The sequence below is a fragment of the Cherax quadricarinatus genome, chromosome 61, assembly GCF_038502225.1.
Source record: "Cherax quadricarinatus isolate ZL_2023a chromosome 61, ASM3850222v1, whole genome shotgun sequence".
Lineage (NCBI taxonomy): Eukaryota > Metazoa > Arthropoda > Malacostraca > Decapoda > Parastacidae > Cherax > Cherax quadricarinatus.
Genome location: NC_091352.1, coordinates 15,047,525 through 15,075,024, shown reverse-complemented (window position 1 = coordinate 15,075,024; position 27,500 = coordinate 15,047,525).

Below are 27,500 nucleotides of genomic sequence, written 5' to 3'. Positions count from 1 at the left end.
CGGGACAAAGTTTTCCTTGGTTTGGATGAAAGCTACACAGAGCGAAACGTCAGAATAAATATAAGATTCGTCAGTCAACGTGTGAGGGGAAAACATTAAACAGGTTGGTAATCAAGTAATGTTTGGAGAGTAACACTCACTGGTCTAACTTTCACAAGCAGCCATGCATAAATGTCCCTCTCACCATGGTTTATGTTTGTATTTTGTGTGTGAAACTGGAGCAAGCTAGCTCAGGGTAAGTGTGGAACTGGAACATGGTAGCTCAGGGTACGTGTGGAACTGGAACATGGTAGCTCAGGGTACGTGTGGAACTGGAACATGGTAGCTCAGGGTACGTGTGGAACTGGAACATGGTAGCTCAGGGTACGTGTGGGACTGGAGCAAGCCAGTTCAGGGCACATGTGGATCTGTAATCTCCATCCACTCATCACGATCCTGCTTCTAACCAGCCAAGCTGTTAGAGATACCACATAAAATGGAGACATTGAGTCACGTGAAGACTTAACACAAAATTAATGAACTTTTCAAACTTGCTGCTGAGAAATTAAACGCAAAAGGCCTGTAATTCCACCAGCGGTATTCAACCCGTCACTCAACAGCAGGAGACCCAGAAAGAAATACAATGCAAAGAACAACGTCACTGTAGATGTCACAAAAGAGTCACAAGTAATTATCTGTGAAAAGGATAGTGATTTAAGGTAATTTCGAACGGTGTATCAGGAATGAGAGAGAGAGAGAGAGAGAGAGAGAGAGAGAGAAAGAGAAAGAGAGCAAATTTTTATTCTCTACACTACAGTCTAGAATGTTTCAAAAGGCTCACATAATGAAATAAATCTTTTTCATATCAAAGGCAGCCATCTGGTAAGTTGAAAAAGTCACGATGTTCGTCGTATAAGACCACCATCTTTGTCTTGATGTTCCCAGACTTCCTCTGTGGGATCGTTAAATCCAGGCGAATGGTAGTGGTGAGCGTGGTAGTGGTGGTAGTAGTGGTGAGCATGGTAGTGGTGAGCATGGTAGTCGTGGTAGTGGTGAGCATGGTAGTGGTGGTAGTAGTGGTGGTAGTGGCAGTAGTAGTGGTGAGCGTGGTAGTGGCAGTAGTAGTGGTGAGCGTGGTAGTGGTGAGCGTGGTAGTGGTGAGCGTGGTAGTGGCAGTAGTAGTGGTGGTAGTAGTGGTGAGCATGGTAGTGGTGGTAGTAGTGGTGGTAGTGGCAGTAGTAGTGGTGAGCGTGGTAGTGGCAGTAGTAGTGGTTAGGGTGGTAGTGGCAGCAGTGGTGAGCGTAGTAGTGGTGAGCGTGGTAGTGGCAGTAGTAGTGAGCGTGGTAGTGGCAGTAGTAGTGGTGAGCGTGGTAGTGGCAGCAGTGGTGAGCGTAGTAGTGGTGAGCGTGGTAGTGGCAGCAGTGGTGAGCGTAGTAGTGGTGGTAGTAGTGGTGAGCGTGGTAGTAGTGATGAGTGTGGTAGTGGTGGTAGTAGTGGTGAGCGTGGTAGTGGTGGTAGTCGCAATAGTAGTGGTGAGCGTGGTAGTGGTGGCAGTGGCGGTAGTAGTGGTGAGCGTGGTAGTGGCAGTAGTAGTGGTGAGCGTGGTAGTGGCAGTAGTAGTGGTGAGCGTGGTAGTGGCAGCAGTGGTGAGCGTAGTAGTGGTGGTAGTGGCAGTAGTAGTGGTGAGCGTGGTAGTGGTGGTAGTAGTGGTGGTAGTGGCAGTAGTAGTGGTGAGCGTGGTAGTGGCAGTAGTAGTGGTGAGCGTGGTAGTGGCAGTAGTAGTGGTGAGCGTGGTAGTGGCAGTAGTAGTGGTGAGCGTGGTAGTGGCAGTAGTAGTGGTGAGCGTGGTAGTGGTGAGCGTGGTAGTGGCAGTAGTAGTGGTGAGCGTGGTAGTGGCAGTAGTAGTGGTGAGCGTGGTAGTGGTGGTGGTGGTGAGCGTGGTAGTGGCAGTAGTAGTGGTGAGCGTGGTAGTGGCAGTAGTAGTGGTGAGCGTGGTAGTGGCAGTAGTAGTGGTGAGCGTGGTAGTGGCAGTAGTAGTGGTGAGCGTGGTAGTGGCAGTAGTAGTGGTGAGCGTGGTAGTGGTGAGCGTGGTAGTGGTGAGCGTGGTAGTGGTGAGCGTGGTAGTGGTGGTGGTGGTGAGCGTGGTAGTGGTGAGCGTGGTAGTGGTGGTGGTAGAAGTGTGAGTGTGGTAATGGTAATAGTAATGGTGGTGGTGTTTGCAGTAGTCATGGTAGTAATAATGGTGGTAGTGATAGTAGTAATGGTTGTAGTAGTGGTAGTGGCGGAGGAGCAGAAATTAAGCTAATTAATATAAATTTCACGGTGTGACTGCCTCGTAAAACAGCAATTAAGCAACAGCAGCGGTTCAGTGCCTGGGTTTAACAGTGAAGGTGTGGTTCAGTGCCTGGTTTAACAGTGAAGGTGAGGTTCAGTGCCTGGTTTAAAAGTGAAGGTGTGGTTCAGTGCCTGGGTTTAACAGTGAAGGTGTGGTTCAGTGCCTGGTTTAACAGTGAAGGTGTGGTTCAGTGCCTGGTTTAACAGTGAAGGTGAGGTTCAGTGCCTGGGTTTAACAGTGAAGGTGTGGTTCAGTGCCTGGTTTAACAGTGAAGGTGTGGTTCAGTGCCTGGTTTAACAGTGAAGGTGAGGTTCAGTGCCTGGGTTTAACAGTGAAGGTGTGGTTCAGTGCCTGGTTTAACAGTGAAGGTGAGGTTCAGTGCCTGGTTTAACAGTGAAGGTGAGGTTCAGTGCCTGGGTTTAACAGTGAAGGTGTGGTTCAGTGCCTGGTTTAACAGTGAAGGTGAGGTTCAGTGCCTGGGTTTAACAGTGAAGGTGTGGTTCAGTGCCTGGTTTAACAGTGAAGGTGAGGTTCAGTGCCTGGGTTTAACAGTGAAGGTGAGGTACAGTGCCTGGGTTTAACAGTGAAGGTGAGGTTCAGTGCCTGGGTTTAACAGTGAAGGTGAGGTTCAGTGCCTGGGTTTAACAGTGAAGGTGTGGTTCAGTGCCTGGTTTAACAGTGAAGGTGAGGTTCAGTGCCTGGGTTTAACAGTGAAGGTGAGGTTCAGTGCCTGGGTTTAACAGTGAAGGTGAGGTTCAGTGCCTGGGTTTAACAGTGAAGGTGAGGTTCAGTGCCTGGGTTTAACAGTGAAGGTGAGGTTCAGTGCCTGGGTTTAACAGTGAAGGTGAGGTTCAGTGCCTGGGTTTAACAGTGAAGGTGAGGTTCAGTGCCTGGGTTTAACAGTGAAGGTGAGGTTCAGTGCCTGGGTTTAACAGTGAAGGTGAGGTTCAGTGCCTGGGTTTAACAGTGAAGGTGAGGTTCAGTGCCTGGGTTTAACAGTGAAGGTGAGGTTCAGTGCCTGGGTTTAACAGTGAAGGTGAGGTTCAGTGCCTGGGTTTAACAGTGAAGGTGAGGTTCAGTGCCTGGGTTTAACAGTGAAGGTGAGGTTCAGTGCCTGGGTTTAACAGTGAAGGTGAGGTTCAGTGCCTGGGTTTAAGTGAAGGTGAGGTTCAGTGCCTGGGTTTAACAGTGAAGGTGAGGTTCAGTGCCTGGGTTTAACAGTGAAGGTGAGGTTCAGTGCCTGGGTTTAACAGTGAAGGTAAGGTTCAGTGCCTGGGTTTAAGTGAAGGTGAGGTTCCGTGCCTGGGTTTAAGTGAAGGTGAGGTTCAGTGCCTGGGTTTAACAGTGAAGGTGAGGTTCAGTGCCTGGTTTAACAGTGAAGGTGTGGTTCAGTGCCTGGTTTAACAGTGAAGGTGAGGTTCAGTGCCTGGGTTTAACAGTGAAGGTGAGGTTCAGTGCCTGGGTTTAACAGTGAAGGTGTGGTTCAGTGCCTGGTTTAACAGTGAAGGTGAGGTTCAGTGCCTGGGTTTAACAGTGAAGGTGAGGTTCAGTGCCTGGGTTTAACAGTGAAGGTGAGGTTCAGTGCCTGGGTTTAACAGTGAAGGTGAGGTTCAGTGCCTGGGTTTAACAGTGAAGGTGAGGTTCAGTGCATGGGTTTAACAGTGAAGGTGAGGTTCAGTGCCTGGGTTTAACAGTGAAGGTGTGGTTCAGTGCCTGGGTTTAACAGTGAAGGTGAGGTTCAGTGCCTGGGTTTAACAGTGAAGGTGAGGTTCAGTGCCTGGGTTTAACAGTGAAGGTGAGGTTCAATGCCTGGGTTTAACAGTGAAGGTGAGGTTCAGTGCCTGGGTTTAAGTGAAGGTGACGTTTAGTGCCTGGGTTTAAGTGAAGGTGAGGTTCAGTGCCTGAGTTTAAGTGAAGGTGAGGTTCAGTGCCTGGGTTTAACAGTGAAGGTGAGGTTCAGTGCCTGGGTTTAAGTGAAGGTGAGGTTCAGTGCCTGGGTTTAAGTGAAGGTGAGGTTCAGTGCCTGGGTTTAACAGTGAAGGTGAGGTTCAGTGCCTGGGTTTAACAGTGAAGGTGAGGTTCAGTGCCTGGGTTTAACAGTGAAGGTGAGGTTCAGTGCCTGGGTTTAACAGTGAAGGTGAGGTTCAGTGCCTGGGTTTAACAGTGAAGGTGAGGTTCAGTGCCTGGGTTTAACAGTGAAGGTGAGGTTCAGTGACTGGGTTTAACAGTGAAGGTGAGGTTCAGTGCCTGGGTTTAACAGTGAAGGTGAGGTTCAATGCCTGGGTTTAACAGGGAAGGTGAGGTTCAGTGCCTGGGTGTAACAGTAAAGGTGAAGTTCAGTGCCTGGGTGTAACAGTGAAGGTGAGGTTCAGTGCCTGGGTGTAACAGTGAAGGTGAGGTTCAGTGCCTGGGTGTAACAGTGAAGGTGAGGTTCAGTGCCTGGGTGTAACAGTGAAGGTGAGGTTCAGTGCCTGGTTTAACAGTGAAGGTGAGGTTCAGTGCCTGGGTTTAACAGTGAAGGTGAGGTTCAGTGCCTGGGTTTAACAGTGAAGGTGAGGTTCAGTGCCTGGGTTTAACAGTGAAGGTGAGGTTCAGTGCCTGGGTTTAACAGTGAAGGTGAGGTTCAGTGCCTGGGTTTAACAGTGAAGGTGAGGTTCAATGCCTGGGTTTAACAGTGAAGATGAGGTTCAGTGCCTGGGTTTAACAGTGAAGGTGAGGTTCAGTGCCTGGGTTTAACAGTGAAGGTGAGGTTCAGTGATTGGATTTAACAGTGAAGGTGTGGTTTAGTGCCTGGGTTTAATAGTGAAGGTGAGGCTCAGTGCCTGGATTTAACAGTGCAAGTGAGGGTTGGTTCTTGGGGTTAACAGTGAAGATACGGTTTAATGCTCGGGTTTTCTCTCATTGATAAAAAATTGATAATTTCATCGAAATACCGTATTTTCCGGCATATAAGGCGCGCTTTTTCACCACAAAATGTCTTGGAAAATCATCCTGCGTCTTACCTGCTCATGTTCAGGGTCAAGGCTAAGTTTTGGGTTAAGGTTTAACAGTTGTTTGCCAACATTACATTACATCTGCTTGGAAACATTGTCTTATAGGTGAGGCGAAGCCCGAGGAGTGGATGGTACCACCATGACCCCACCTCCTCCTGCTTCGCCTCACCTGACTCCAGTACATAAGCCACTTCTACGGCCCTATGCTGTACTTTCTACAAGACTGATGGACTGAACACATCAACTCCAGGCTGAGGGACTGATTACCTCAAACTCCTGATCTCCTTATACCCTTCCGTATTGGACTGATGAAGCCACTGTGTGGCGAAACGTTTCTTCAATAAAGATTCCCATATGTTACATAAGTGTCTCAATCTTCAACTTGTTGGTTTTAAACCATTTATCACAGAAGACTATCTGTTGAGAAAACTATCTATTGCTACCTTGATTAGCATCTTCCCACTATTATCTACATTAATAGTCCCCAACTTTTTAGTAAAATAGGGCAAATTTGAAAAGTCAAATTTAAAGTAGGGCCGCATTTTGTAATTTTTGTAAGTTTTATGACTAATAACAGCATTATTTTGTAATTGTTGACACTCTGAAGTGTGGAACCTACATAAAAGTGAAGTCATAATTTCACATGAGGGCCGCATCCATTTTCTAGAAGGGTCACATGCGGCCCACAGGCAGCAGGTTGACAACCCCTGATCAAGATGATCGAGGCTCTCTCTCTTCCCTCTCAGATCCCTCCAGCTACTGCCTGCATGAATCACAGGAAAAGCACTTCTCACACTGGAAAAAAGCATAAAATTTATAGACGTATAAGTAGTACTGCATAATATTACTGATACGTATAAAGCACTATTCTTCTAACTCAAGGACCTGTTATCTTTACTTCTAGATTTATAAAGCTGCAGGTGACCAGCTAGATATCCTGAACAGCTCTGGAACAAACAACTGGATATCGGTGGAAACTGTGTGGAGAGGTCTTTGATTAGTTGAATCCTATACTTGCGAAGTGCACATCCAGCCGGCTCTTGGAAGACTGAATTAATTTGACGCCCGCTTTGCAGGAGACTATTCCAAGACTGTTCTGTGACCCACTGGAAGATTGTTTTCTGTGACCCACTGGAAGATTGTCTTCTGTGGCACACTTGAATATTGTCTTCTGTGGCACACTGCAAGATTGTCTTCTGTAGCACACTGCAAGATTGTCTTCTGTAGCACACTGGAAGATTGTATTCAGTGGCACACTGCAAGATTGTCTTCTGTAGCACACTGGAAGATTGTATTCAGTGGCACACTGCAAGAATGTCTTCTGTGGCAAACTGCAAGATTGTCTTCTGTGGCAAACTGCAAGATTGTCTTCTGTGGTTCACTGGAGAATTGTCCTCTGTGGCGAACTGGAAGATTGTCTTCTGTGCCACACTGAAAGATTGTCTTTGTGGCACACTAGAAGATTATCTTTGTGGCACGCTGCTAGATTGTCTTCTGTGGCACACTGGAAGATCGTCTTCTGTGACACACTGGAAGATTGTCTTCTGTGGCACACTGGAAGATCGTCTTCTGTGGCACACTGGGAGATTGTCTTCTGTGGCACACTGGAAGCTGGTCTTTGTGGCACACTGGAAGATTGTCTTCTGTGGCACACTGGAAGATTGTCTTCTGTGGCACACTGGAAGATTGTCTTCTGTGGCACACTGCAAGATTGTCTTCTGTAGCACACTGCAAGATTGTCTTCTGTAGCACACTGGAAGATTGTCTTCTGTGGCACACTGGAAGATTGTCTTCCGTAGCACACTGCAAGATTGTCTTCTGTAGCACACTGGAAGATTGTCTTCTGTAGCACACTGCAAGATTGTCTTCTGTAGCACATTGAAACATTTTGATGACGTTCGCTTCAAACTTTTCTGTGTCCTCTATGGATGATTATTTCACATTAACATTTTCCTAAACATTTCTCTAACATTTCGCTTCAACATTTCACTTCAACATTTCACCTCAACATTTAACTTAAACATTGACGTAACTTTTCCCCGGCCATGTACGTGCTCCACTTCTCTAATGTTTGTGTAATAGAATTAGCATATTTTTCCCCCTTCCAATAAAACATTTTATTTTTTCTTTATTGCTGATATATTTCCCAATACTACGTGTTTTTGTACATTACTGTATTTTATTGTATTGTATTCCGTGGAGTTTTAAACCCGTATGGGTTATTTAAGGTGGGATTTGATGATACCTTTATTGGCACTTTTGGTGGCACTTTATTGAATTTAATGGAGTAAAAGGCTTAGAGACCTTTGGATACAGGCCTTTTATTTGGGTAGGTTCTAGCATGGGTCAGTATACGAGTGGGAATTTGTGGGATGTAAGGTGCTAGCATGGGTCAGTATACAAGTGGTAGTGGGTTGTGAGTAGGTCCTAGCATGGGTCAGTATACAAGTGGTAGTGGGTTGTGAGTAGGTCCTAGCATGGGTTAGTATACAAGTGGTAATGGGTTGTGAGTAGGTCCTAGCATGGGTCAGTATACAAGTGGTAGTGGGTTCTGAGTAGGTCCTAGCATGGGTTAGTATACAAGTGGTAATGGGTTGTGAGTAGGTCCTAGCATGGGTCAGTATACAAGTGGTAGTGGGTTGTGAGTAGGTCCTAGCATGGGTCAGTATACAAGTGGTAGTGGGTTGTGAGTAGGTCCTAGCATGGGTTAGTATACGAGTGGGAGTAGGTCCTAGCATGGGTCAGTATACAAGTGGTAGTGGGTTGTGAGTAGGTCCTAGCATGGGTCAGTATACAAGTGGTAGTGGGTTGTGAGTAGGTCCTAGCATGGGTTAGTATACGAGTGGGAGTAGGTCCTAGCATGGGTCAGTATACAAGTGGTAGTGGGTTGTGAGTAGGTCCTAGCATGGGTCAGTATACAAGTGGTAGTGGGTTGTGAGTAGGTCCTAGCATGGGTCAGTATACAAGTGGTAGTGGGTTGTGAGTAGGTCCTAGCATGGGTTAGTATACGAGTGGGAGTAGGTCCTAGCATGGATCAGTATACAAGTGGGAGTGGGTTGTGAGTAGGTCCTAGCATGGGTCATTATACGAGTGGGTAATGAGTGTGTGTATATGACCTGCCTGGTATGGGTCAGAGGGCCTCTCCCTCCACAAAAATGGGTGTGAAACACAAAAATGGGGAAGATGAGTAGTGAATAAAATTTTTGGAGTGACATATGTTCGTGGTGATAATTTAAAGCCATTGTGGCCACGTACAGCGGCCACGTACAGCGGCCACGGTAGTAGCCACCTACATAGCCATGTACAACACTCAGACATCAGGGGACCAAAGTCAGTGTTACCAAACAATGAGACATCAGGGGACCACAGTCAGTGTTACCAACCAGACCACAGCACGTCCTACATTCAGTGCTACAAAGTGAGCCACAATAATGGCCACTTTAAGCATTATTAGCAACAACTGCGACTCTGACGTGAAGTAAAAACTGTAATTTACTCTGCTAGAGGCATTAATATTCACATGTAACATTATTCAGTTAATTAGTCTGGACAGTAATGTTAAATAAAATGCCGTTACTGTATTGTACATTATTCGCGTCACGATTCAACCTTTTATATTAGTTTATACCGAACTTTATATATATATATATATATATATATATATATATATATATATATATATATATATATATATATATATATATATATATTGTCGTGCCGAATATGTAAAACTGGTCAATTAGCAAGAACTCGTTTAAAATTAAGTCCTTTCTGAAATTTTCTCTTATACGTTTAAAGATATATTATTTTTCATTAATGTTAATGTATTTTTTTTTAATTTTGCACCAAAAGAATCTTAGAAAACTTACCTAACCTTATAACAAGAGCAATTTATTTTAGCCTAACCCAACTAAATATATTTTAAATACGTTTACAATAATTTAGTACTAAACAAACACAATCAAATATATTTTTTTCGTTAGGTTCAGAATGATTTTGGCGAAATTATTGCATACACAAATTTTCACTTGTCTTATATGGCAAGATGAGCGTTGCTATTTAAGCCAAGATCGCAAGTTCTGCCTATTCGGCACGATATATATATATATATATATATATATATATATATATATATAATCAAAACAACCACTGTGAAAGAATATAGAAATTCCAAGCGCTTTTGTGACTACTCACATTATCAAGGAACAAAATAATGCATCAAAGGAAGGCATATAAAGGGTCTACCCCACACCTCACTATCACATCCCACAACAAATCAACACCTGACGCGCGATTCGTAATAAAGGGAACATTGCAGCAGGCCCGCTGGCCCAACTAGACCATGAAAATTTGATTGATACGCCTTCTCTTCTTAAGACTTTTAATATCAAAGTTGTATTTAAAAATCTTGATACAGTAAAAAAAACTTTTGATAAAGAATTCCCCCCAAAATGCTGATGGATGTGTCTATAAGATTCCTTGTAAAATTTGCGATAAAGTTTATTACGGTCAAACTGGGAAGAGTCTTGAACTAAGATTAAAACAACATAAATATAGCAATGGAACTGGACAAGATTCCAATGCTCTATTTATTCATGTGAAAGATTTTAACCATCCCATTGATTTTCAAAAGTTGAGAAAGTTGTATCAAGCAAGTACATGGTAGACAGGAATATAATTGAATCTTGTTTCATAAAAAGCAGTTTTGACAATAATATGAATATTTCCTTTGGTTTATAGAAATTAGATCAATTTATAATTAATAGAATTTGGGAAGAATTTAATAATACATTGGACAAATAATAAATTTTAAAATTCTTAATTCTTTGGTAGAATAGTTTGTTGGTGGGTTATGTGAAGGACCTGTCTAGTTGGGCCAGCGGGCCTGCTGCAGTGTTCCCTTTATTACGAATCGCGCGTCAGGTGTTGCTTTGATGTGGGATGTGATAGTGAGGTGTGGGCTAGACCCTTTATATGCCTTCCTTTGATGCATTACTTTCATTGTTCCTTGATAATGTGAGTAGTCACGAAAGCGCTTGGAATTTCTATATTCTTTCACAGTGGTTGTTTTGCATATTCTGAAATCACCTGTTTACTGTGATTTTATTGCATATATATATTGTGTGTATGTGTGTGTCGTGCCGAATAGGGAAAATTGGTCTATTAGCAAGAACTCATTTAAAATTAAGTCCTTTCTAAAATTTTCTCTTATACGTTTAGAGATACATTTTTTTTCATTTATGTTAATGTAAAAAAATAATTTTGTACCAAAAGAACCTTAGAAAACTTACCTAACCTTATTAAAACAAGCGCAATTTAATTTAGCTTAATCCAACTAAATATATTTTAGATAAATTTACAATAATTGAATAATAAACAAAATATACATTTTTTTCGTTAGGTTCAGAATGACTTTTGCGAAATTACTGCATACACAAATTTTCGCTTGCCTTATTCGGCAAGATAAGCATTGCTATTTAAGCCAAAATAGCAAGTTTTACCTATTCGGCACACACACACACACACACACACACACAGACACACACACACACATATACATGTGTATATATATATATACATATACATATATACATATATATACATATACATATATATATATATATATATATATATATATATATATATATATATATATATATATATATATATATATATACATAATCGTAAGTTTATATATGTACACCTGCTCGTTAATGCCAATATCTAATTAGCCAATCATGTGCCAATGTTTAAAAGCATGCAGACATGGTCAAGAGGTTCAGTTCTTGTTCAGAATGAACATCATAATGGGGAAGAAATGTGATCTAAGTGACTGACCGTGAAATGATTGTTAGTGGCAGACGAGGTGGTTTGAGTATCTTAGGAACTACGGATCTCGTGGGATTTACAAGCACAGGAGTACCTAGAGTTCACGGAGAATGGAGTGATAAATACAAAATATCTAGTGAGCAGCAGTTAAGAACATAACATAACATAAAAAGAAGGAACACTGCAACAGGTCTACAGACCTATGCGAGGAAGGTCGAATTCTCCCATCGAATGCCTTGACCAAGTCAGGTCAGTCACGTCACTTAAGGAAGGAGCACGGCATCCGACCTAGTAGCACAAGCTAGTCAGGTCCAACTCACACCCACCCACACCCACTCATGTATTCATCCAACCTATTTTTAAAACTACACAACGTTTTAGCTTCTAGGACGGTACTCGGGAGTTTGTTCCACTCATCCACAACATTATTACCAAACCAGTGCTTTCCTATATCCTTCCTGAATCTACATTTTTCCAATTTAAAACCATTGCTGCGAGTCCTGTCTGTTAGATCTGTGGGCGAAAACTCGTTAATGAGAGAAGTTAGAGGAGAATGGCTAGATTGGTTCAAATTGACTGGAAGGTAAAAAATAACCATGCATTAGGAGAGTGGTATAGCGAAGAGCATCTTTGAATGCACAACACGCCGAATTTTGAAGTGGATTGGATACAGTAGCCGAATACCACACAGTGTTTCATTCTTGTCAGATAAGTACAGAAAACTGAGGCTACAGTGGGCACAGATTAACCAAAAGTGCACAGCTGAAGACTTGGAAAAACTTCGCCTGGTCTGACTAATCGCGATTTCTACGGTGACATGTTGATGGTAGGGTAAGAATTTCGCATGTTCTTTAGGATGTGGTGGAAAGAAAGAGTCACAGTAACTGCTTGATGCTGTCATGTCATGAACCAGAATATCTAAGGAATATTTCCAGCACTTTGTTGAATCATGCCACCAAGAATTCAGGTGGTTCTGGTGGCATAGGGGGACCTTACCTAGTACTAGAAGGGTGTACCTAATAAAGTCGCCACTGAGAAAGAAAGAAAGAGAGAGAGAGAGAGAGTGTGAGTGTGAGTGTGAGTGTGAGTGTGAGTGTGTGTGTGTGTGTGTGTGTGTGTGTGTGTGTGTGTGTGTGTGTGTGTGTGTGTGTATGTATGTGTGTATGTCGTGCCGAATAAGTAAAACTTGTGATTTTGACTTAAATAGCAATGCTCTTCTTGCTGAATAACGAAAGCGAAAATTTGTGTATCCAATAATTTCGGAAAAATCATTCCGAACCTAACGAAAAAATATATATTTTGTTGTGTTTGTTTATTATTCAATTATCGTCAACTTATCTAAAATACATTTAGTTGAATTAGGCTAAATTAAATTGCGCTTGTTATAATAAAGTTAGGTAAGTTTCCTAAGGTTCTTTTCGTACATAATTATTATTTTTTACATTAACATTATATATATATATATATATATATATATATATATATGTGCTAGGGGTAAGTTGTTCCTTGCATCTCTTTTTCAGCGAGAGTTTACGTAATTTAATAGCACTCCACACTGTTAAGTACCTACGTGATTTGCATATGAAAATGGCTTTGGTGCCTTTAATGGGAAAGAGTTTTAAATTTTCTTAATTCTAAGGTTTTAATTTTTATTGCATATTGTCATAATAATCACAATATATTATTACTACTACTACTTGATAGAATAACAAACTGATCTCAATATTTAAAAAAGATCGTAAAGAAACTTATTGCAATATTATTATTAATTTGACCTTCATTATAGGTTGTATTTATAATGCTACGTTAGTATGGTTAGTTGTGTTTGTGATAGGAACGTAGGGTCATCCAGTCATGTCTCGCGGGATTCCTCTCAAAATGACGCAAGCGATTTTTTGTTTACAGCTTCATAATATATTAAGAACATTCTCAGGGAGCTCCTGTGTTCCTTGTGAAAGGAATGTGTACATATATATATATATATATATATATATATATATATATATATATATATATATATATATATATATGTGTGTGTGTGTGTGGTTGTTTAATATATTTATAGATGGGACTGTAAAAGAAGTAAATGCTAGGGTGTTCGGGAGAGGGGTGGGATTAAATTATGGGGAATCAAATTCAAAATGGGAATTGACACAGTTACTTTTTGCTGATGATACTGTGCTTATAGGAGATTCTAAAGAAAAATTGCAAAGGTTAGTGGATGAGTTTGGGAATGTGTGTAAAGGTAGAAAGTTGAAAGTGAACATAGAAAAGAGTAAGGTGATGAGGGTATCAAATGATTTAGATAAAGAAAAATTGGATATCAAATTGGGGAGGAGGAGTATGGAAGAAGTGAATGTTTTCAGATACTTGGGAGTTGACGTGTCGGCGGATGGATTTATGAAGGATGAGGTTAACCATAGAATTGATGAGGGAAAAAAGGTGAGTGGTGCGTTGAGGTATATGTGGAGTCAAAAAACGTTATCTATGGAGGCAAAGAAGGGAATGTATGAAAGTATAGTAGTACCAACACTCTTATATGGATGTGAAGCTTGGGTGGTAAATGCAGCAGCGAGGAGACGGTTGGAGGCAGTGGAGATGTCCTGTCTAAGGGCAATGTGTGGTGTAAATATTATGCAGAAAATTCGGAGTGTGGAAATTAGGAGAAGGTGTGGAGTTAATAAAAGCATTAGTCAGAGGGCAGAAGAGGGGTTGTTGAGGTGGTCTGATCATTTAGAGAGAATGGATCAAAGTAAAATGACATGGAAAGCATATAAATCTATAGGGGAAGGAAGGAGGGGTAGGGGTCGTCCTCGAAAGGGTTTACATAAGAACATAAGAACATAAGAAAGGAGGAACACTGCAGAAGGCCTGTTGGCCCATACTAGGCAGGTCCTTTACAATTCATCCCACTGACAAACATTTGACCAACCCAATTTTCAATGCTACCCAAGAAATAAGCTCTGATGTGCAAGTCCCACTCAAATCCAACCCCTCCCACTCATGTACTTATCCAACCTAAATTTGAAACTACCCAAAGTCCTAGCCTCAATAACCCAACTAGGTAGACTGTTCCACTCATCAACTACCCTATTTCCAAACCAATACTTTCCTATGTCCTTTCTGAATCTAAACTTATCCAACTTAAATCCATTACTGCGGGTTCTCTCTTGGAGAGATATCCTCAAGACCTTGTTAATATCCCCTTTATTAATACCTATCTTCCACTTATACACCTCGATCAGGTCTCCCCTCATTCTTCGTCTAACAAGTGAATGTAACTTGAGAGTCTTCAATCTTTCTTCATAAGGAAGATTTCTAATGCTATGTATTAATTTAGTCATCCTACGCTGAATGTTTTCTAAGGAATTTATGTCCATTCTGTAGTATGGAGACCAGAACTGAGCTGCATAATCTAGGTGAGGCCTTACTAATGATGTATAAAGCTGCAGTATGACCTCTGGACTTCTGTTGCTTACACTTCTTGATATAAATCCCAGTAATCTATTTGCCTTATTACGTACGCTTAGGCATTGCTGTCTTGGTTTAAGGTTGCTGCTTACCATAACCCCCAAGTCCTTTTCACAATCTGTATGGCTAAGTTCTACATTATTTAACTTGTAAGTGCTAGGGTTATGGACACTCCCGAGCTTCAGAACCTTGCATTTATCTACATTGAACTGCATCTGCCACTTTTCTGACCAAGAGTAGAGTTTGTCTAAATCCTCCTGAAGTTCCCTAACATCTACGTTTGAATCAATTATCCTACCTATCTTCGTGTCATCGGCGAATTTGCTCATATCACTAGTAATTCCTTCATCAAGATCATTGATATATATTATAAACAACAACGGGCCCAAGACTGATCCCTGTGGAACGCCACTTGTTACTGATCCCCACTCGGATTTAACCCCATTTATGGACACTCTCTGCTTCCTGTCTGTGAGCCATGATTCGATCCACGAGAGCACCCTTCCCCCAATGCCATGAGCTGCTACTTTCTTCAACAGTCTCTGGTGCGGAACTCTATCAAATGCCTTACTAAAATCTAAGTAAACAATATCAAATTCTTTATCGTGGTCAACAGCCTCAAAAGCTTTACTGAAGAAAGTTAATAAATTAGTTAGACAAGACCGGCCTCTTGTGAATCCATGCTGAGTATCATTAATCAAGCTATGCTTATCGAGATGGCTTCTTATAATCTCAGCTATAATTGACTCTAGTAATTTGCCTACAATTGAGGTCAGGCTTATTGGGCGGTAATTTGACGGTAACGACTTGTCCCCTGTTTTAAAAATAGGAATTACATTAGCCAGCTTCCACATATCAGACACTATACCTGTTTGAAGAGATAAATTAAAAATATTAGTTAATGGTTCACAGACTTCCATTTTGCATTCCTTTAGAACCCTTGAAAAAACCTCATCAGGACCCGGTGACTTATTTTGCTTCAGTCGGTCTATCTGCTTCACAACCATTTCACTAGTGACTGTGATGTTACATAATTTATCTTCTTCTGGCCCACTATAAAAATTAATTACCGGAATATTATTAGTGTCTTCCTGTGTAAAAACCGAGAGAAAATAATTATTTAAAATCGAGCACATTTCATTCTCTTTGTCAGTAAGATGCCCATAGTTATTTTTAAGGGGACCTATCTTATCTCTGACTTTTGTTCTATAGACTTGGAAAAAACTTTTTGGGTTAGTTTTAGAATCCCTAGCAACTTTAATTTCATAGTCCCTTTTAGCTTTTCTTATCCCCTTTTTAATGTCCCTCTTAATGTCAATATACTGATTCATAAGGTGACCCTCGCCTCTTTTGATACGCCTATAAATTCCTTTCTTATGCCCTAGTAGATATTTCAGCCTATTATTCATCCATTTTGGGTCATTTCTATTTGATCTAATTTCCTTATAAGGGATAAACGTTCTTTGAGCAGCATGTATTGTGTTCAGAAAACTGTCATATTGATAGCTCTCTTCGTTACCCCAGTCAACAGATGATAAGTGTTCTCTAAGCCCATCGTAATCTGCTAAGCGAAAATCTGGGACTGTTACTGAGTTATCCCTACTATCATACTTCCATTCAATTCTAAATGTAATTGATTTGTGGTCGCTAGCACCCAGTTCCTCTGAAACTTCTAAATTATTAACAAGGGATTCATTGTTTGCCAGAACTAAGTCAAGCAGGTTATTTCCCCTTGTAGGTTCTGTCACAAACTGCTTCAAAAAACAATCCTGAACTACTTCTAAGAAATCGTATGATTCTAAATTCCCAGTCAAGAAATTCCAATCAATATGACTAAAGTTAAAGTCTCCTAGAATTACTACATTATCGTGCCTTGTGGCCCTAACAATTTCCTCCCATAGTAGTCTCCCTTGGTCCCTATCTAAATTTGGGGGACGATATATCACACCTAAAATTAATTTTTCATGCCCCTCTGAAAATTCTATCCAAACAGACTCTGTATGTGTTACTTCAGACTTAATACCCGTTTTTATGCAACAGTTCAAGCGATCTCGGACATACAATGCCACCCCACCCCCCTTCCCGATACTTCTATCTACTTGGAACAATTTAAAACCCTGAATGTGACATTCTGCAGGCATGTCCCGACTTTTTGAATTAAACCACGTCTCAGTAATGGCAAATACATCTATGTTACCTGCACTAGCAACTAGTCTCAACTCGTCCATCTTATTCCTAGCACTGCGACTATTTGTGTAATATATACTTAAGGACCCTCCTTTCTCTTTATCATTCCTGCTCCTTTCTGTTATTCCACTAAACTTATTACTGTCCTTGTCAATTAGTGCCACTGGCTTTCCAATATCCACCTCATTTTGCCTATTACTAGTTCTCCTAGTACTCATGTTACTACCCTGCGACTTCACAGTTTTCCCGCCAAAACCCATACCACTAACTATTCCTAGTTTAAAGACCTAACAGCTCCCTCCACTGCGTTGGCCAGTGCTCCCACCCCACACCTAGATAAGTGAACCCCATCCCTGGCATACATGTCATTTCTGCCATAGAAGAGGTCCCAGTTGTCAATGAATGTTACTGCATTTTCCTTACAGTACTTGTCCAGCCAGCAATTGACACCAATTGCTCTGGACAACCATTCATTTCCAACTCCTCTCCTTGGCAAAATGCCACATATGACAGGTTTCCCACCCTTCCTCCTAATTATCTCTATTGCTGACCTATACCTGCTAATCAGGTCCTCACTCCTACGTCTGCCAACATCGTTGCCTCCAGCACTGAGACAGATAATAGGATTGCTCCCATTACCTCTCATGATGTCATCCAGACGGCTAACAATATCCTTCATCCCAGCCCCAGGAAAACACACTCTCTGCCTCCTACTCCTATCCTTCAAACAGAATGCCCTATCCATGTACCTAATCTGGCTATCCCCAACAACAACAATGTTTTTACCTTCCTTGGCGTCGTCCGTCGTGATGCTCCGAGTAGTCGACTCACATTCGCCAGGTAGCATTACACCACTTGTAGAATTCGTCAAGACGTTCTCGATGGTCTTCGTTGGGGTTTCTAGGGATGTCTTACTCACGTCTGCCAATGCTTCTTTGGTGCTCGTTGTGGCATTCCCAGCAGAACACTCACATTCGTCAGGTAGCACCGAGAATGAGTTGGAAGTTTCCACTGTAGTCTTCTGGTTTCTCGTTGTTTCCGCCTCTCCAACCGTTTTCTTGATCTTCAGCTTGGTTCCATGTTGCCCGGCCACTGACCAAGCTCCCCTCTTAACCTGGGGACTCACAACAGAAGGATTACTACGAATCCTCTTGTTCTCCTCCGTTAATCGCCGTATCTCCATCTTAGCAACTCTGAGCTCCTCTCTCAGCTGCTGGTAAAGTTGCTCAAGAGAAGGCATCCTTGTACAGATTCACAAGAGCACACAAACAGGTCTTCACAGAGCTAAGTACACGTCACCACTGAGCTAAGTACACGTCACCACTTGTGAATAATAAACAAACACAGTGAAATATATATTTTTCGTAAGGTTCAAAATAATTTTTGCGGAATTATTGCAGACACAATTTTTCGCTTTCCTTATTCGGCAAGAACATTGCTATTTAAGCCAAAATCGCAAGTTTTACCTATTCGGCACGACATATATGTACATATGTAAATCATGCTTGCTGTTTGTAATGTTTTCTCTTAAAATATTTCTTGAAGCATCATAACTTTTCTCAAAGGCGCAGAAATTTCTCGTTTCACATTTTCAACCTTCTCCAGAGGATGTCCTGAACACTTTTTAAAAGTTTTCAGGCGACACAGGAGAAAACTTCTCTATCCTTTTTACGACGGTGAGACAAGAGACAGATTACGTATAGTGAGGAGAGCAAGCCGGCTGTCGCTTGAGTTTGCGGAGAGGGTGTAGGTGTGGGGATATGAATTATATTTTGCTGGTAGAGTGAGCATGGTGGAGCCCAGTAATGTAATCGTTGGAGAAGGGGCTGGGAAACATGGTGGAGACCAGTAATGTAATCGTTGGAGAAGGGGCTGGGAAACATGGTGGAGACCAGTAATGTAATCGTTGGAGAAGGGGCTGGGAAACATGGTGGAGACCAGTAATGTAATCGTTGGAGAAGGGGCTGGGAAACATGGTGGAGACCAGTAATGTAATCGTTGGAGAAGGGGCTGGGAAACATGGTGGAGACCAGTAATGTAATCGTTGGAGAAGGGGCTGGGAAACATGGTGGAGCCGAGGCTGTCTCTTATGAGGGAAGACGAGTTTCTTAGTTTCTTTGGAAAAGCGATGTTTGTTGTCCTGTGGGTGGTGATGCTAGTGTAAGTTTATTCAGGTATACACAAATAGTGTTACACACATTATCATACATAACAGCATATGTGTAAAGAACTACGATAACCCAAGAAAGTCAGAGTGACTTATTTTCATTGGGGTCCTCTAGTGGTAGTGAAGTTGATTTTACTGCTACAGTTCTGTAAAAGTATTAGTAGTGTTAGTGGTAGTAGTAGTAGTAGTTGTAGTGTTAGTAGTAGTAATAGTAGCAATAGTTATAGTGGTAGTAGTATTACTAGTAATATTATTTAGCCTAGATTTTATAGTGATGAGAGCATTTGTAAATTTTAGGACAGCCTTGCCATGTTTTCAACCCTACCTGTTACCTCATATTACCTCAGGTGTTACCTCATATTACCTCGAATGCTAACACAGATATTGCCTCAGTTGTTACCTCAGATATTACCTCATATTACCTCGAATGCTAACACAGATATTACCTCAGTTGTTACCTCAGATGTTACCTCATATTACCCCGAATGCTAACACAGATATTACCTCAGTTGTTACCTCAGATGTTGCCTCATATTACCTCGAATGCTAACACAGATATTACCTCAGTTGTTACCTCAGATGTTACCTCATATTACCTCGAATGCTAAAACAGATATTACCTCAGTTGTTACCTCAGATGTTACCTCATATTACCTCGAATGCTAACACAGATATTACCTCAGTTGTTACCTCAGATGTTACCTCATATTACCACGAATGCTAACACACATATTACCTCAGTTGTTACCTCATATAATCTCGAATGCTAACACAGATATTACCTCAATTGTTACCTCAGATGTTACCTCATGTTACCTCGAATGCTAACGCAGATATTACCTCAGCTGTTACCTCATATTACCTCGAATGCTAACACAGATATTACCTCAGTTGTTACTTCAGATATTACCTCATATTACCTCGAATGCTAACACAGATATTGCCTCAGTTGTTACCTCAGATGTTACCTCATATTACCTCGAATGCTAACACAGATATTGCCTCAGTTGTTACCTCAGATGTTACCTCATATTACCTCGAATGCTAACACAGATATTACCTCAGTTGTTACCTCAGATGTTGCCTCATATTACCTCGAATGCTAACGCAGATATTACCTCAGTTGTTACCTCAGATGTTACCTCATATTACCTCGAATGCTAACACAGATATTACCTCAGTTGTTACCTCAGATGTTACCTCATATTACCTCGAATGCAAACACAGATGTTACCTCAGTTGTTACTTCAGATGTTACCTCATATTACCTCGAATGCTAACGCAGATATTAACTCAGTTGTTACCTCAGATGTTACCTCATATTACCTCGAATGCTAACACAGATATTACCTCAGTTGTTACCTCAGATGTTACCTCATATTACCTCGAATGCTAACACAGATATTACCTCAGTTGTTACCTCAGATGTTACCTCATATTACCTCGAATGCTAACACAGATATTACCTCAGTTGTTACCTCAGATGTTACCTCATATTACCTCGAATGCTAACACAGATATTACCTCAGTTGTTACCTCAGATGTTACCTCATATTACCTCGAATGCTAACACAGATATTACCTCAGTTGTTACCTCAGATATTACCTCATATTACCTCGAATGCTAACACAGATATTACCTCAGTTGTTACCTCAGATGTTCCTCGTTTGGCCTACTGGTTTCCATGTGTAAAGAGCTAAAATATACATGTGGCTAAAACAGTTCATTAACAGCAGAACTTTTACCTCGGTTACGTACATTAACAATTAAAGTTTGATGCCGATCAGAGATGTCATTCTCAAGTTATTGCATAAAAACCAATATATACAAAAACTTTTCCATTGTTTTAATATAACTGGCGAATTGACACCTTTGCAATCCAAAGACCAAACTGAGTCTTCCTCGAAGTAAGATTCACCAGCTTTGAAAGTTTGAAGCCAATCGGGAAAGAAATTCTTCAGTTGTAACACTGAAACTTTTATCTTAATTTGATTCTGAAAACTGACACTTAAACACACAAACTTACACCAAAAAGTGCAAGCTTTCTCATGTGAATACAGCCCCTCTAAAAGTTTGAACCCTATCAGAAGATGCGTTCTTATGTCATGGAACGGAGCTTGAAGGAAGTAGGTATATATATATATATATATATATATATATATATATATATATATATATATATATATATATATATATATATATATATATATATATATATATATATATATATATATATATATATATATATATATATATATATATATAACAAGAAAAATTGATTTTAGCCTAACCCAACTGAATATATTTTAAATTTGTTTACAATAATTTAATACTAAACAAACTACTAAACAAACACAATCAAATATATTTTTTTCGTTAGGTTCAGAATGATTTTGGCGAAATTATTGCATACACAAATTTTTGCTTGTTCTATATGGCAAGATGAACGTTGCTATTTAAGCCAAGATCGCAAGTTCTGCCTATTTGGCACGACATATAATATATATATATATGTCGTGCCGAATATGTAAAACTGGTCAATTAGCAAGAACTCATTTAAAATTAAGTCCTTTCTAAAATTTTCTCTTATACGTTTAAAGATATATTTTTTTCATTAATGTTAATGTAAAAAATTTTAATTTTGCTCCAAAAGAATCTTAGAAAACTTACCTAACCTTATTATAACAAGAACAATTTATTTTAGCCTAATCCAACTAAATATGTTTTAGATTTGTTTACAGTAATTTAATACTAAACAAACACAGTGAAATATATTTTTTTTCGTTAGGTTCGGAATGATTTTGGCGAAATTATTGCATACTCAAATTTTCGCTTGTCCTATATGGCAAGATGAGAGTTGCTATTTCAGCCAAGATCGCAAGTTCTGCCTATTCGGCACGACATACATACAGATATATATATATATATATATATATATATATATATATATATATATATATATATATATATATATATATATATATATATATATATATATATTTATTTATTTATTTATTATAATGCCGTGCCGAAGAGATAAAACTTGCTATTTTGGATTAAATAGCAACGCTCTTCTTGCCGAATATGGCAAGCGAAAAAATTTTTATGTAAAAATTTCGCAAAAATTTCTGAACCTACCAAAAAAAAGATATTTTTCATTGTGTTTATTATTAAATTACTGTAAACTTATCTAAAATATATTTAGTTGGATTATGTTAAATTACATTGCGCTTGTTATAATAAGGTTAGGTAAGTTTTCTAAGGTTCTTTTGGTACAATTTTATTTTTTACATTAACATAAATGAAAAAATTATATCTGAAAGACACTATCATACAGGGATACCCAAATACCTGTTGTTTACCTGAAGATAATTCCGACGGGGTCACTGCTGCCAGACCAGGGTTGAGGGCCTGATCAGTCAAGCTGTTAGTGCTGGCCACAAGCAGTATAAACAATCACAGACAGACGATCTTAACAATGCAAGACAAGCCACGGGGAGGGTGGAAATCTTTAGCTCAAGTACTTTCACATTTCTCAGTGCGTCATCAGGAGCTGTGCAATGTTGTAAGAATATAATGTTCATTGAGGAAAAAAATCAACTACTCCATTATGGAAAACTGGAAGAAATAATAGTATACTACAAGCTCTAACCACACAACAGAGCGAAAAATTAATGTGAAAGACCTGGGTGTGGTGGACAGACCCCAAAGTAGTCACAGTCGGCCAAGAAACTACTACCCTCACTTAACTACCTCCCCAGCCAACAACCAGGCACCAGGGGGGCGCCGCACCCGCTACAACCCCCCACAATCATTCCCCCTCCACAATTACGCCCACAAATGCCATTTTCTCACCACAAAGCAGGCACTGCAAGTTCTCTTGATCAGGAACTGCCTTGAGGAACTTAATAAGTTTCCTGTGAAAGTCAGCTGTGAGTCTGCTGGTAATAGACTTCACTTTTAATTGTATCTTGAAGATCTTTCTACTGAGGTTTGCAAATTCCTTGAAGAAAGTTTTTAACTTTCTCAGCTCCTTCAATTAAAGTTTTTAACTTTCTCAGCTCCTTCCTTGAGGAAAGTTTTTAATTGAAGGAGCTGAGAAAGTTAAAAACTTTAATTGAAGGAGCTGAGAAAGTTAAAGTTTTTAACTTTCTCAGCTCCTTCAATTAAAGTTTTTAACTTTTTCAGCTCCTTCCTTGAGGAAAGTTTTTAACTTTCTCAGCTCCTATGAAAGTTTTGATCTTACTCATTTCCTTTCATAAAGTTTTTCTTTCTCAGTTCTTTCCACAAAGAAAGTGCTCGACTTTCTCAGTTCTTTCCACAAAGAAAGTGCTCGACTTTCTCAGTTCTTTCAAAAAAGAAAATTTTCAAAATTTTTCAATTCTTTCATGAAAGAAAGTGGTAACCTCAGTTCCACAAAAAAAAGTGTTCGACTTTGTAATTTTCGCACAGAAAGTCTTTGATTTCCACAGAGAAAGTTTGATCCCCAGATAAAGCTCGATTTTCTCAGGTCCACAGAGAAAGTGCTCAGCTTTCACAGTTCTACAGAGAAAGTGCTCAGCTTTCACAGTTCCACAGAGAAAGTGCTCCAATTACACAGTTACTCGGAAAAAATGTCACAGTTCTCATTTCCTTTCACGGTTTTGGATTGAAATTTCGAAGTTTCTTCTCATTAGAGAAGCGAACTTCCTTCCACCACGGGCTGGAACTTTCTCAGTTGTTACAACCAAGGGCGTTAAACTTCCACCACGGGCTGGAACTTTCTCAGTTGTTACAACCAAGAGTGTTAAACTTTCACCACGGGCTGGAACTTTCTCAGTTGTTACAACCAAGAGTGTTAAACTTTCACCAAGACAATACTGAAGATTCCTCAAGTTTCTTCCACTTAAGTCATACTGAATATTTGTGTCTTCCATATACCAGGTATATTATATACACTTGTACCATATACCAGGTATATCATATACACTTTATATATATATATATATATATATATATATATATATATATATATATATATATATATATATATATATATATATATATATATATACACTTAAAAATTCTCTAATGGTTCCTTCGTTAACAAAAAAGTTATTACTAGAATTGGCTTCATTTTGGACCGGTCATTAAGGCGAACCCATTTCCAAGTGACCTTATATTTTTACCTTTATGTCCAGTCTCACTTAAGCCCATTTTTCCCTTTTCTTCTTCCTGTCCATAAACTCTTTGTTATTTTTTTGTTTCTTTACAGAGGACGACTCGACATAATAAACCTGAATATCTTCGTTTTTGTTAAGAATATTATAATGTTTATCGGTTAGGAATCCCACAGCTGGCAACTAGGAACCCCACAGCTGGCAACTAGGAACCCCACAGCTGACAACTAGGAATCCCACAGCTGGCAACTAGGAACCCCACAGCTGGCAACTAGGAACCCCACAGCTGACAACTAGGAATCCCACAGCTAGGAACCCCACAGCTGACAACTAGGAACCCCACAGCTGACAACTAGGAACCCCACAGCTGACAACTAGGAATCCCACAGCTGGCAACTAGGAATCCCACAGCTGGCAACTAGGAATCCCACAGCTGGCAGCGTAGAATTTCAAGTTACAGTAAATCCAGTATAAATTATATTACATGATAATCTGTGTGATAATTAATGCTAACAAGAATAACATTTAGCTATCATTGAGAGGATAATTTAGTTGTAAGTATATTTGATGAGGTAATGACAGTCATTACGGCAAGATTATATTTTAATGCTGGAAATAATGATTTCCATTTTAATTATATCAGATATTTGAAATTGAATACAGCGGGTTAATTTGAGTTGATCATTTGTGCGGGGTATGATAATGATGTTAGGGGATGATGATTCTGGGATGATGATTCTGGGATGATAATGGTGTGTGTGTGTGTGTGTGTGTTCACCTAGTTGTGGTTGGACGGGTCGAGTCACTGCTCCTGGTCCCGCCTCTTCACTGGTCGCTACTGGGTCACTCTTCCTGCTCCATTAGCTTTATCATACCTCTTCTAAAAGCTATGTATGGATCCTGCCTCCACTACGTCACTTCCCAAACTATTCCACTTCCTGACAACTCTGTGACTGAAGAAATACTTCATAATATCACTGTGATTCATCCGAGTCTTCAGCTTCCAACTGTGACCCCTTGTTGCTGTGTCCCATCTCTGGAACGTTCTGTGTACTCACCTAATTGACTCGGCTCCTGACCCCGCCTCTTCACTGGTCGCTACTAGGTCCTCTCACTCCCTGTTCCATGAGCTTTATCATACCTCGTCTTAAAACTATGTATGATTCCTGCCTCCACTACATCAGGTGTGTGTGTGTTTCTGTGGTGTGTGTGTTTCTGTGGTATGTATGTGCGCGTGCGCGTGTATGTGTGTGTACAGATATTTGTACCCGCCTATTTCTTGCTACGGGGGTCGAGTCTAGGCTCCTCTGACATATAACTTCCCTCTTAATAAGTTCACCCCCCGCCACGTCACCCTTCTAGACAGTGTCTTGCAAAGCACAGTCTCAAATGCTGTCTTACAGTTCTTCAAGAATATGCAGTCCGCCCATCTCTCTCCAGTCTCACGTCTCCAGCAGGTTCGTCAGACGAGATCTGACACAAAACCCTTGCTGGTGACTGTATATGAAACCACATCTCTCCAAGTGCTCTACCACACTTCCTTCTTGCATAGTGAAGAGTGTCAGTAATGCTGGTGATGTCTAGTGTAATGTTTGCTAGTGTAATGTTTGCTAGTGTAATGTTTGCTAGTGTAATGTTTGCTAGTGTAATGTTTGCTAGTGTAATGTTTGCTAGTGTAATGTTTGCTAGTGTAATGTTTGCTAGTAGCGCAACGTTCAGTGCAATGCTCATTAGCGCAACGTCCTAGTGCAAATGCCTACTAGTGCAATGCTCATGCCTAGTGCAATGCTGCATAGTGCAACGTGCTAGCGTTGCACTTGTTTCGCCTAGCGCACGTCGGCCTAGCGCAATGTTTCAATGCCAGTGCAACGTTTACCAGTGTACGTGGCATAGTGTAAATGTCTGGAGCGTAATGCTGCACAGTGTAATGTCTAGTGTAATATGCATGGAGCAATGTCTAGTAATGCTCATAGTGTAATGTTCTAGTGTAATATACAGCTTGGCAATAGCTTGCAATGTGTTAATGCTCAGTAAGTGCAATGTCTTATGCAATGTTCATAGTGCAACGCTCTTACCAGTGCAATGCCCAGCCTAGCGCAACGTCCTATTAGTGCAACGTCTACAGCGCAACGTACCAGTGCAAACGCTCACAGTGCAACGCTCCACAGCGGCAACGCTCCGGCCAGCGCAACGTCTATTAACCAGAGTGGATGAAACAGTGTCTCTGCTGTCTCCTGTAGAGACTATGGTGCCTTTCATATGTCTAGCTCAGGCAAGAGTTTCTTCACCTCTACTCCTGTTGTGTGTTTGATGTCCAGTACACGTTGGTGCACTCTTTCTCTTTGACCCTCTGATGTTACTGTTATGTCAATCTAGAATTGTCGCACAGCTTCTCTTCTAGCCAGAGCATTTTCCTTTCTGACTTTTCTGCTGTGTGTGTGGGGGGGGCGGCTTACCCTGAGCACGTTGCAATTTATTGCAGTATTCATTACACAGCCTTGCATTTTTCTTTGTACCAACCAAGCCAGCAGTTATGGTTGTGCGGTTGATGGGGCCGTCCAGTCAGGGTGAGGGGTTGACTCACCCGAATTGACGTTATACTTACACCGCTGACCTGGAGTCAGTCTCTCAGTAGCATAATGAGTACACATACTATTCTCTCTTGTATGAGTTATAAGTCAGTAGCAGTGAGCGAGCTTGCTTTCCTCTCTCACAAGTTATTATTTGGATTCTTGAGGTATCTGCCTACATTGCTGCTCTTTGCACTCTGTACATACTTTAAATATTGGCGGTGGGAATATAGGAGAGCTTGGTGTTTTTCCTGGCAATTATCCTTTTGGGTCGTTCTTTGTCTCTCTCTCTCTCTCTAAGAGAACAATGAATGGAAAGCTTCTGCACAATTTACATACTCGGGTGAACTTATTCCGCACAAGAAAATCGTAAGAGAGAATATGGCATTAAACAGAGTATACCGGAGGAATTTTATAGGTGAATAAGCCCGCTTTCATAAATGTTTGCATGTGTGTTCTGTTGTTTTGTGTTCTGTTACGTGTAACCTCTTTTGTCAATTTATATTCTATTCATATCCTGTTATTTTGTGTGTTCTCCTTTTTGTGTGTTTTATTCATTTATGTTGTGTGTTATGTACCATTATCTTTTGCATTTCAATCTTTTGTTATGGGAAATCTGTTCTGGTGTTTTAATGTTGTATTCACTTTTGTGTTGTGTCGTGTTTTTTTAAGGGAGTTCTCTTCTGTTTTGGGTGCTCTGTTATACGAGTTCTGTCCTTCAAGAGTGCTCGAAAAGATAGAAAAGATTGCGGTCAGACCAGTACCAGTTTCTTGGCTGCATAGCAGTTAAGGAAATCACTAGCATATGA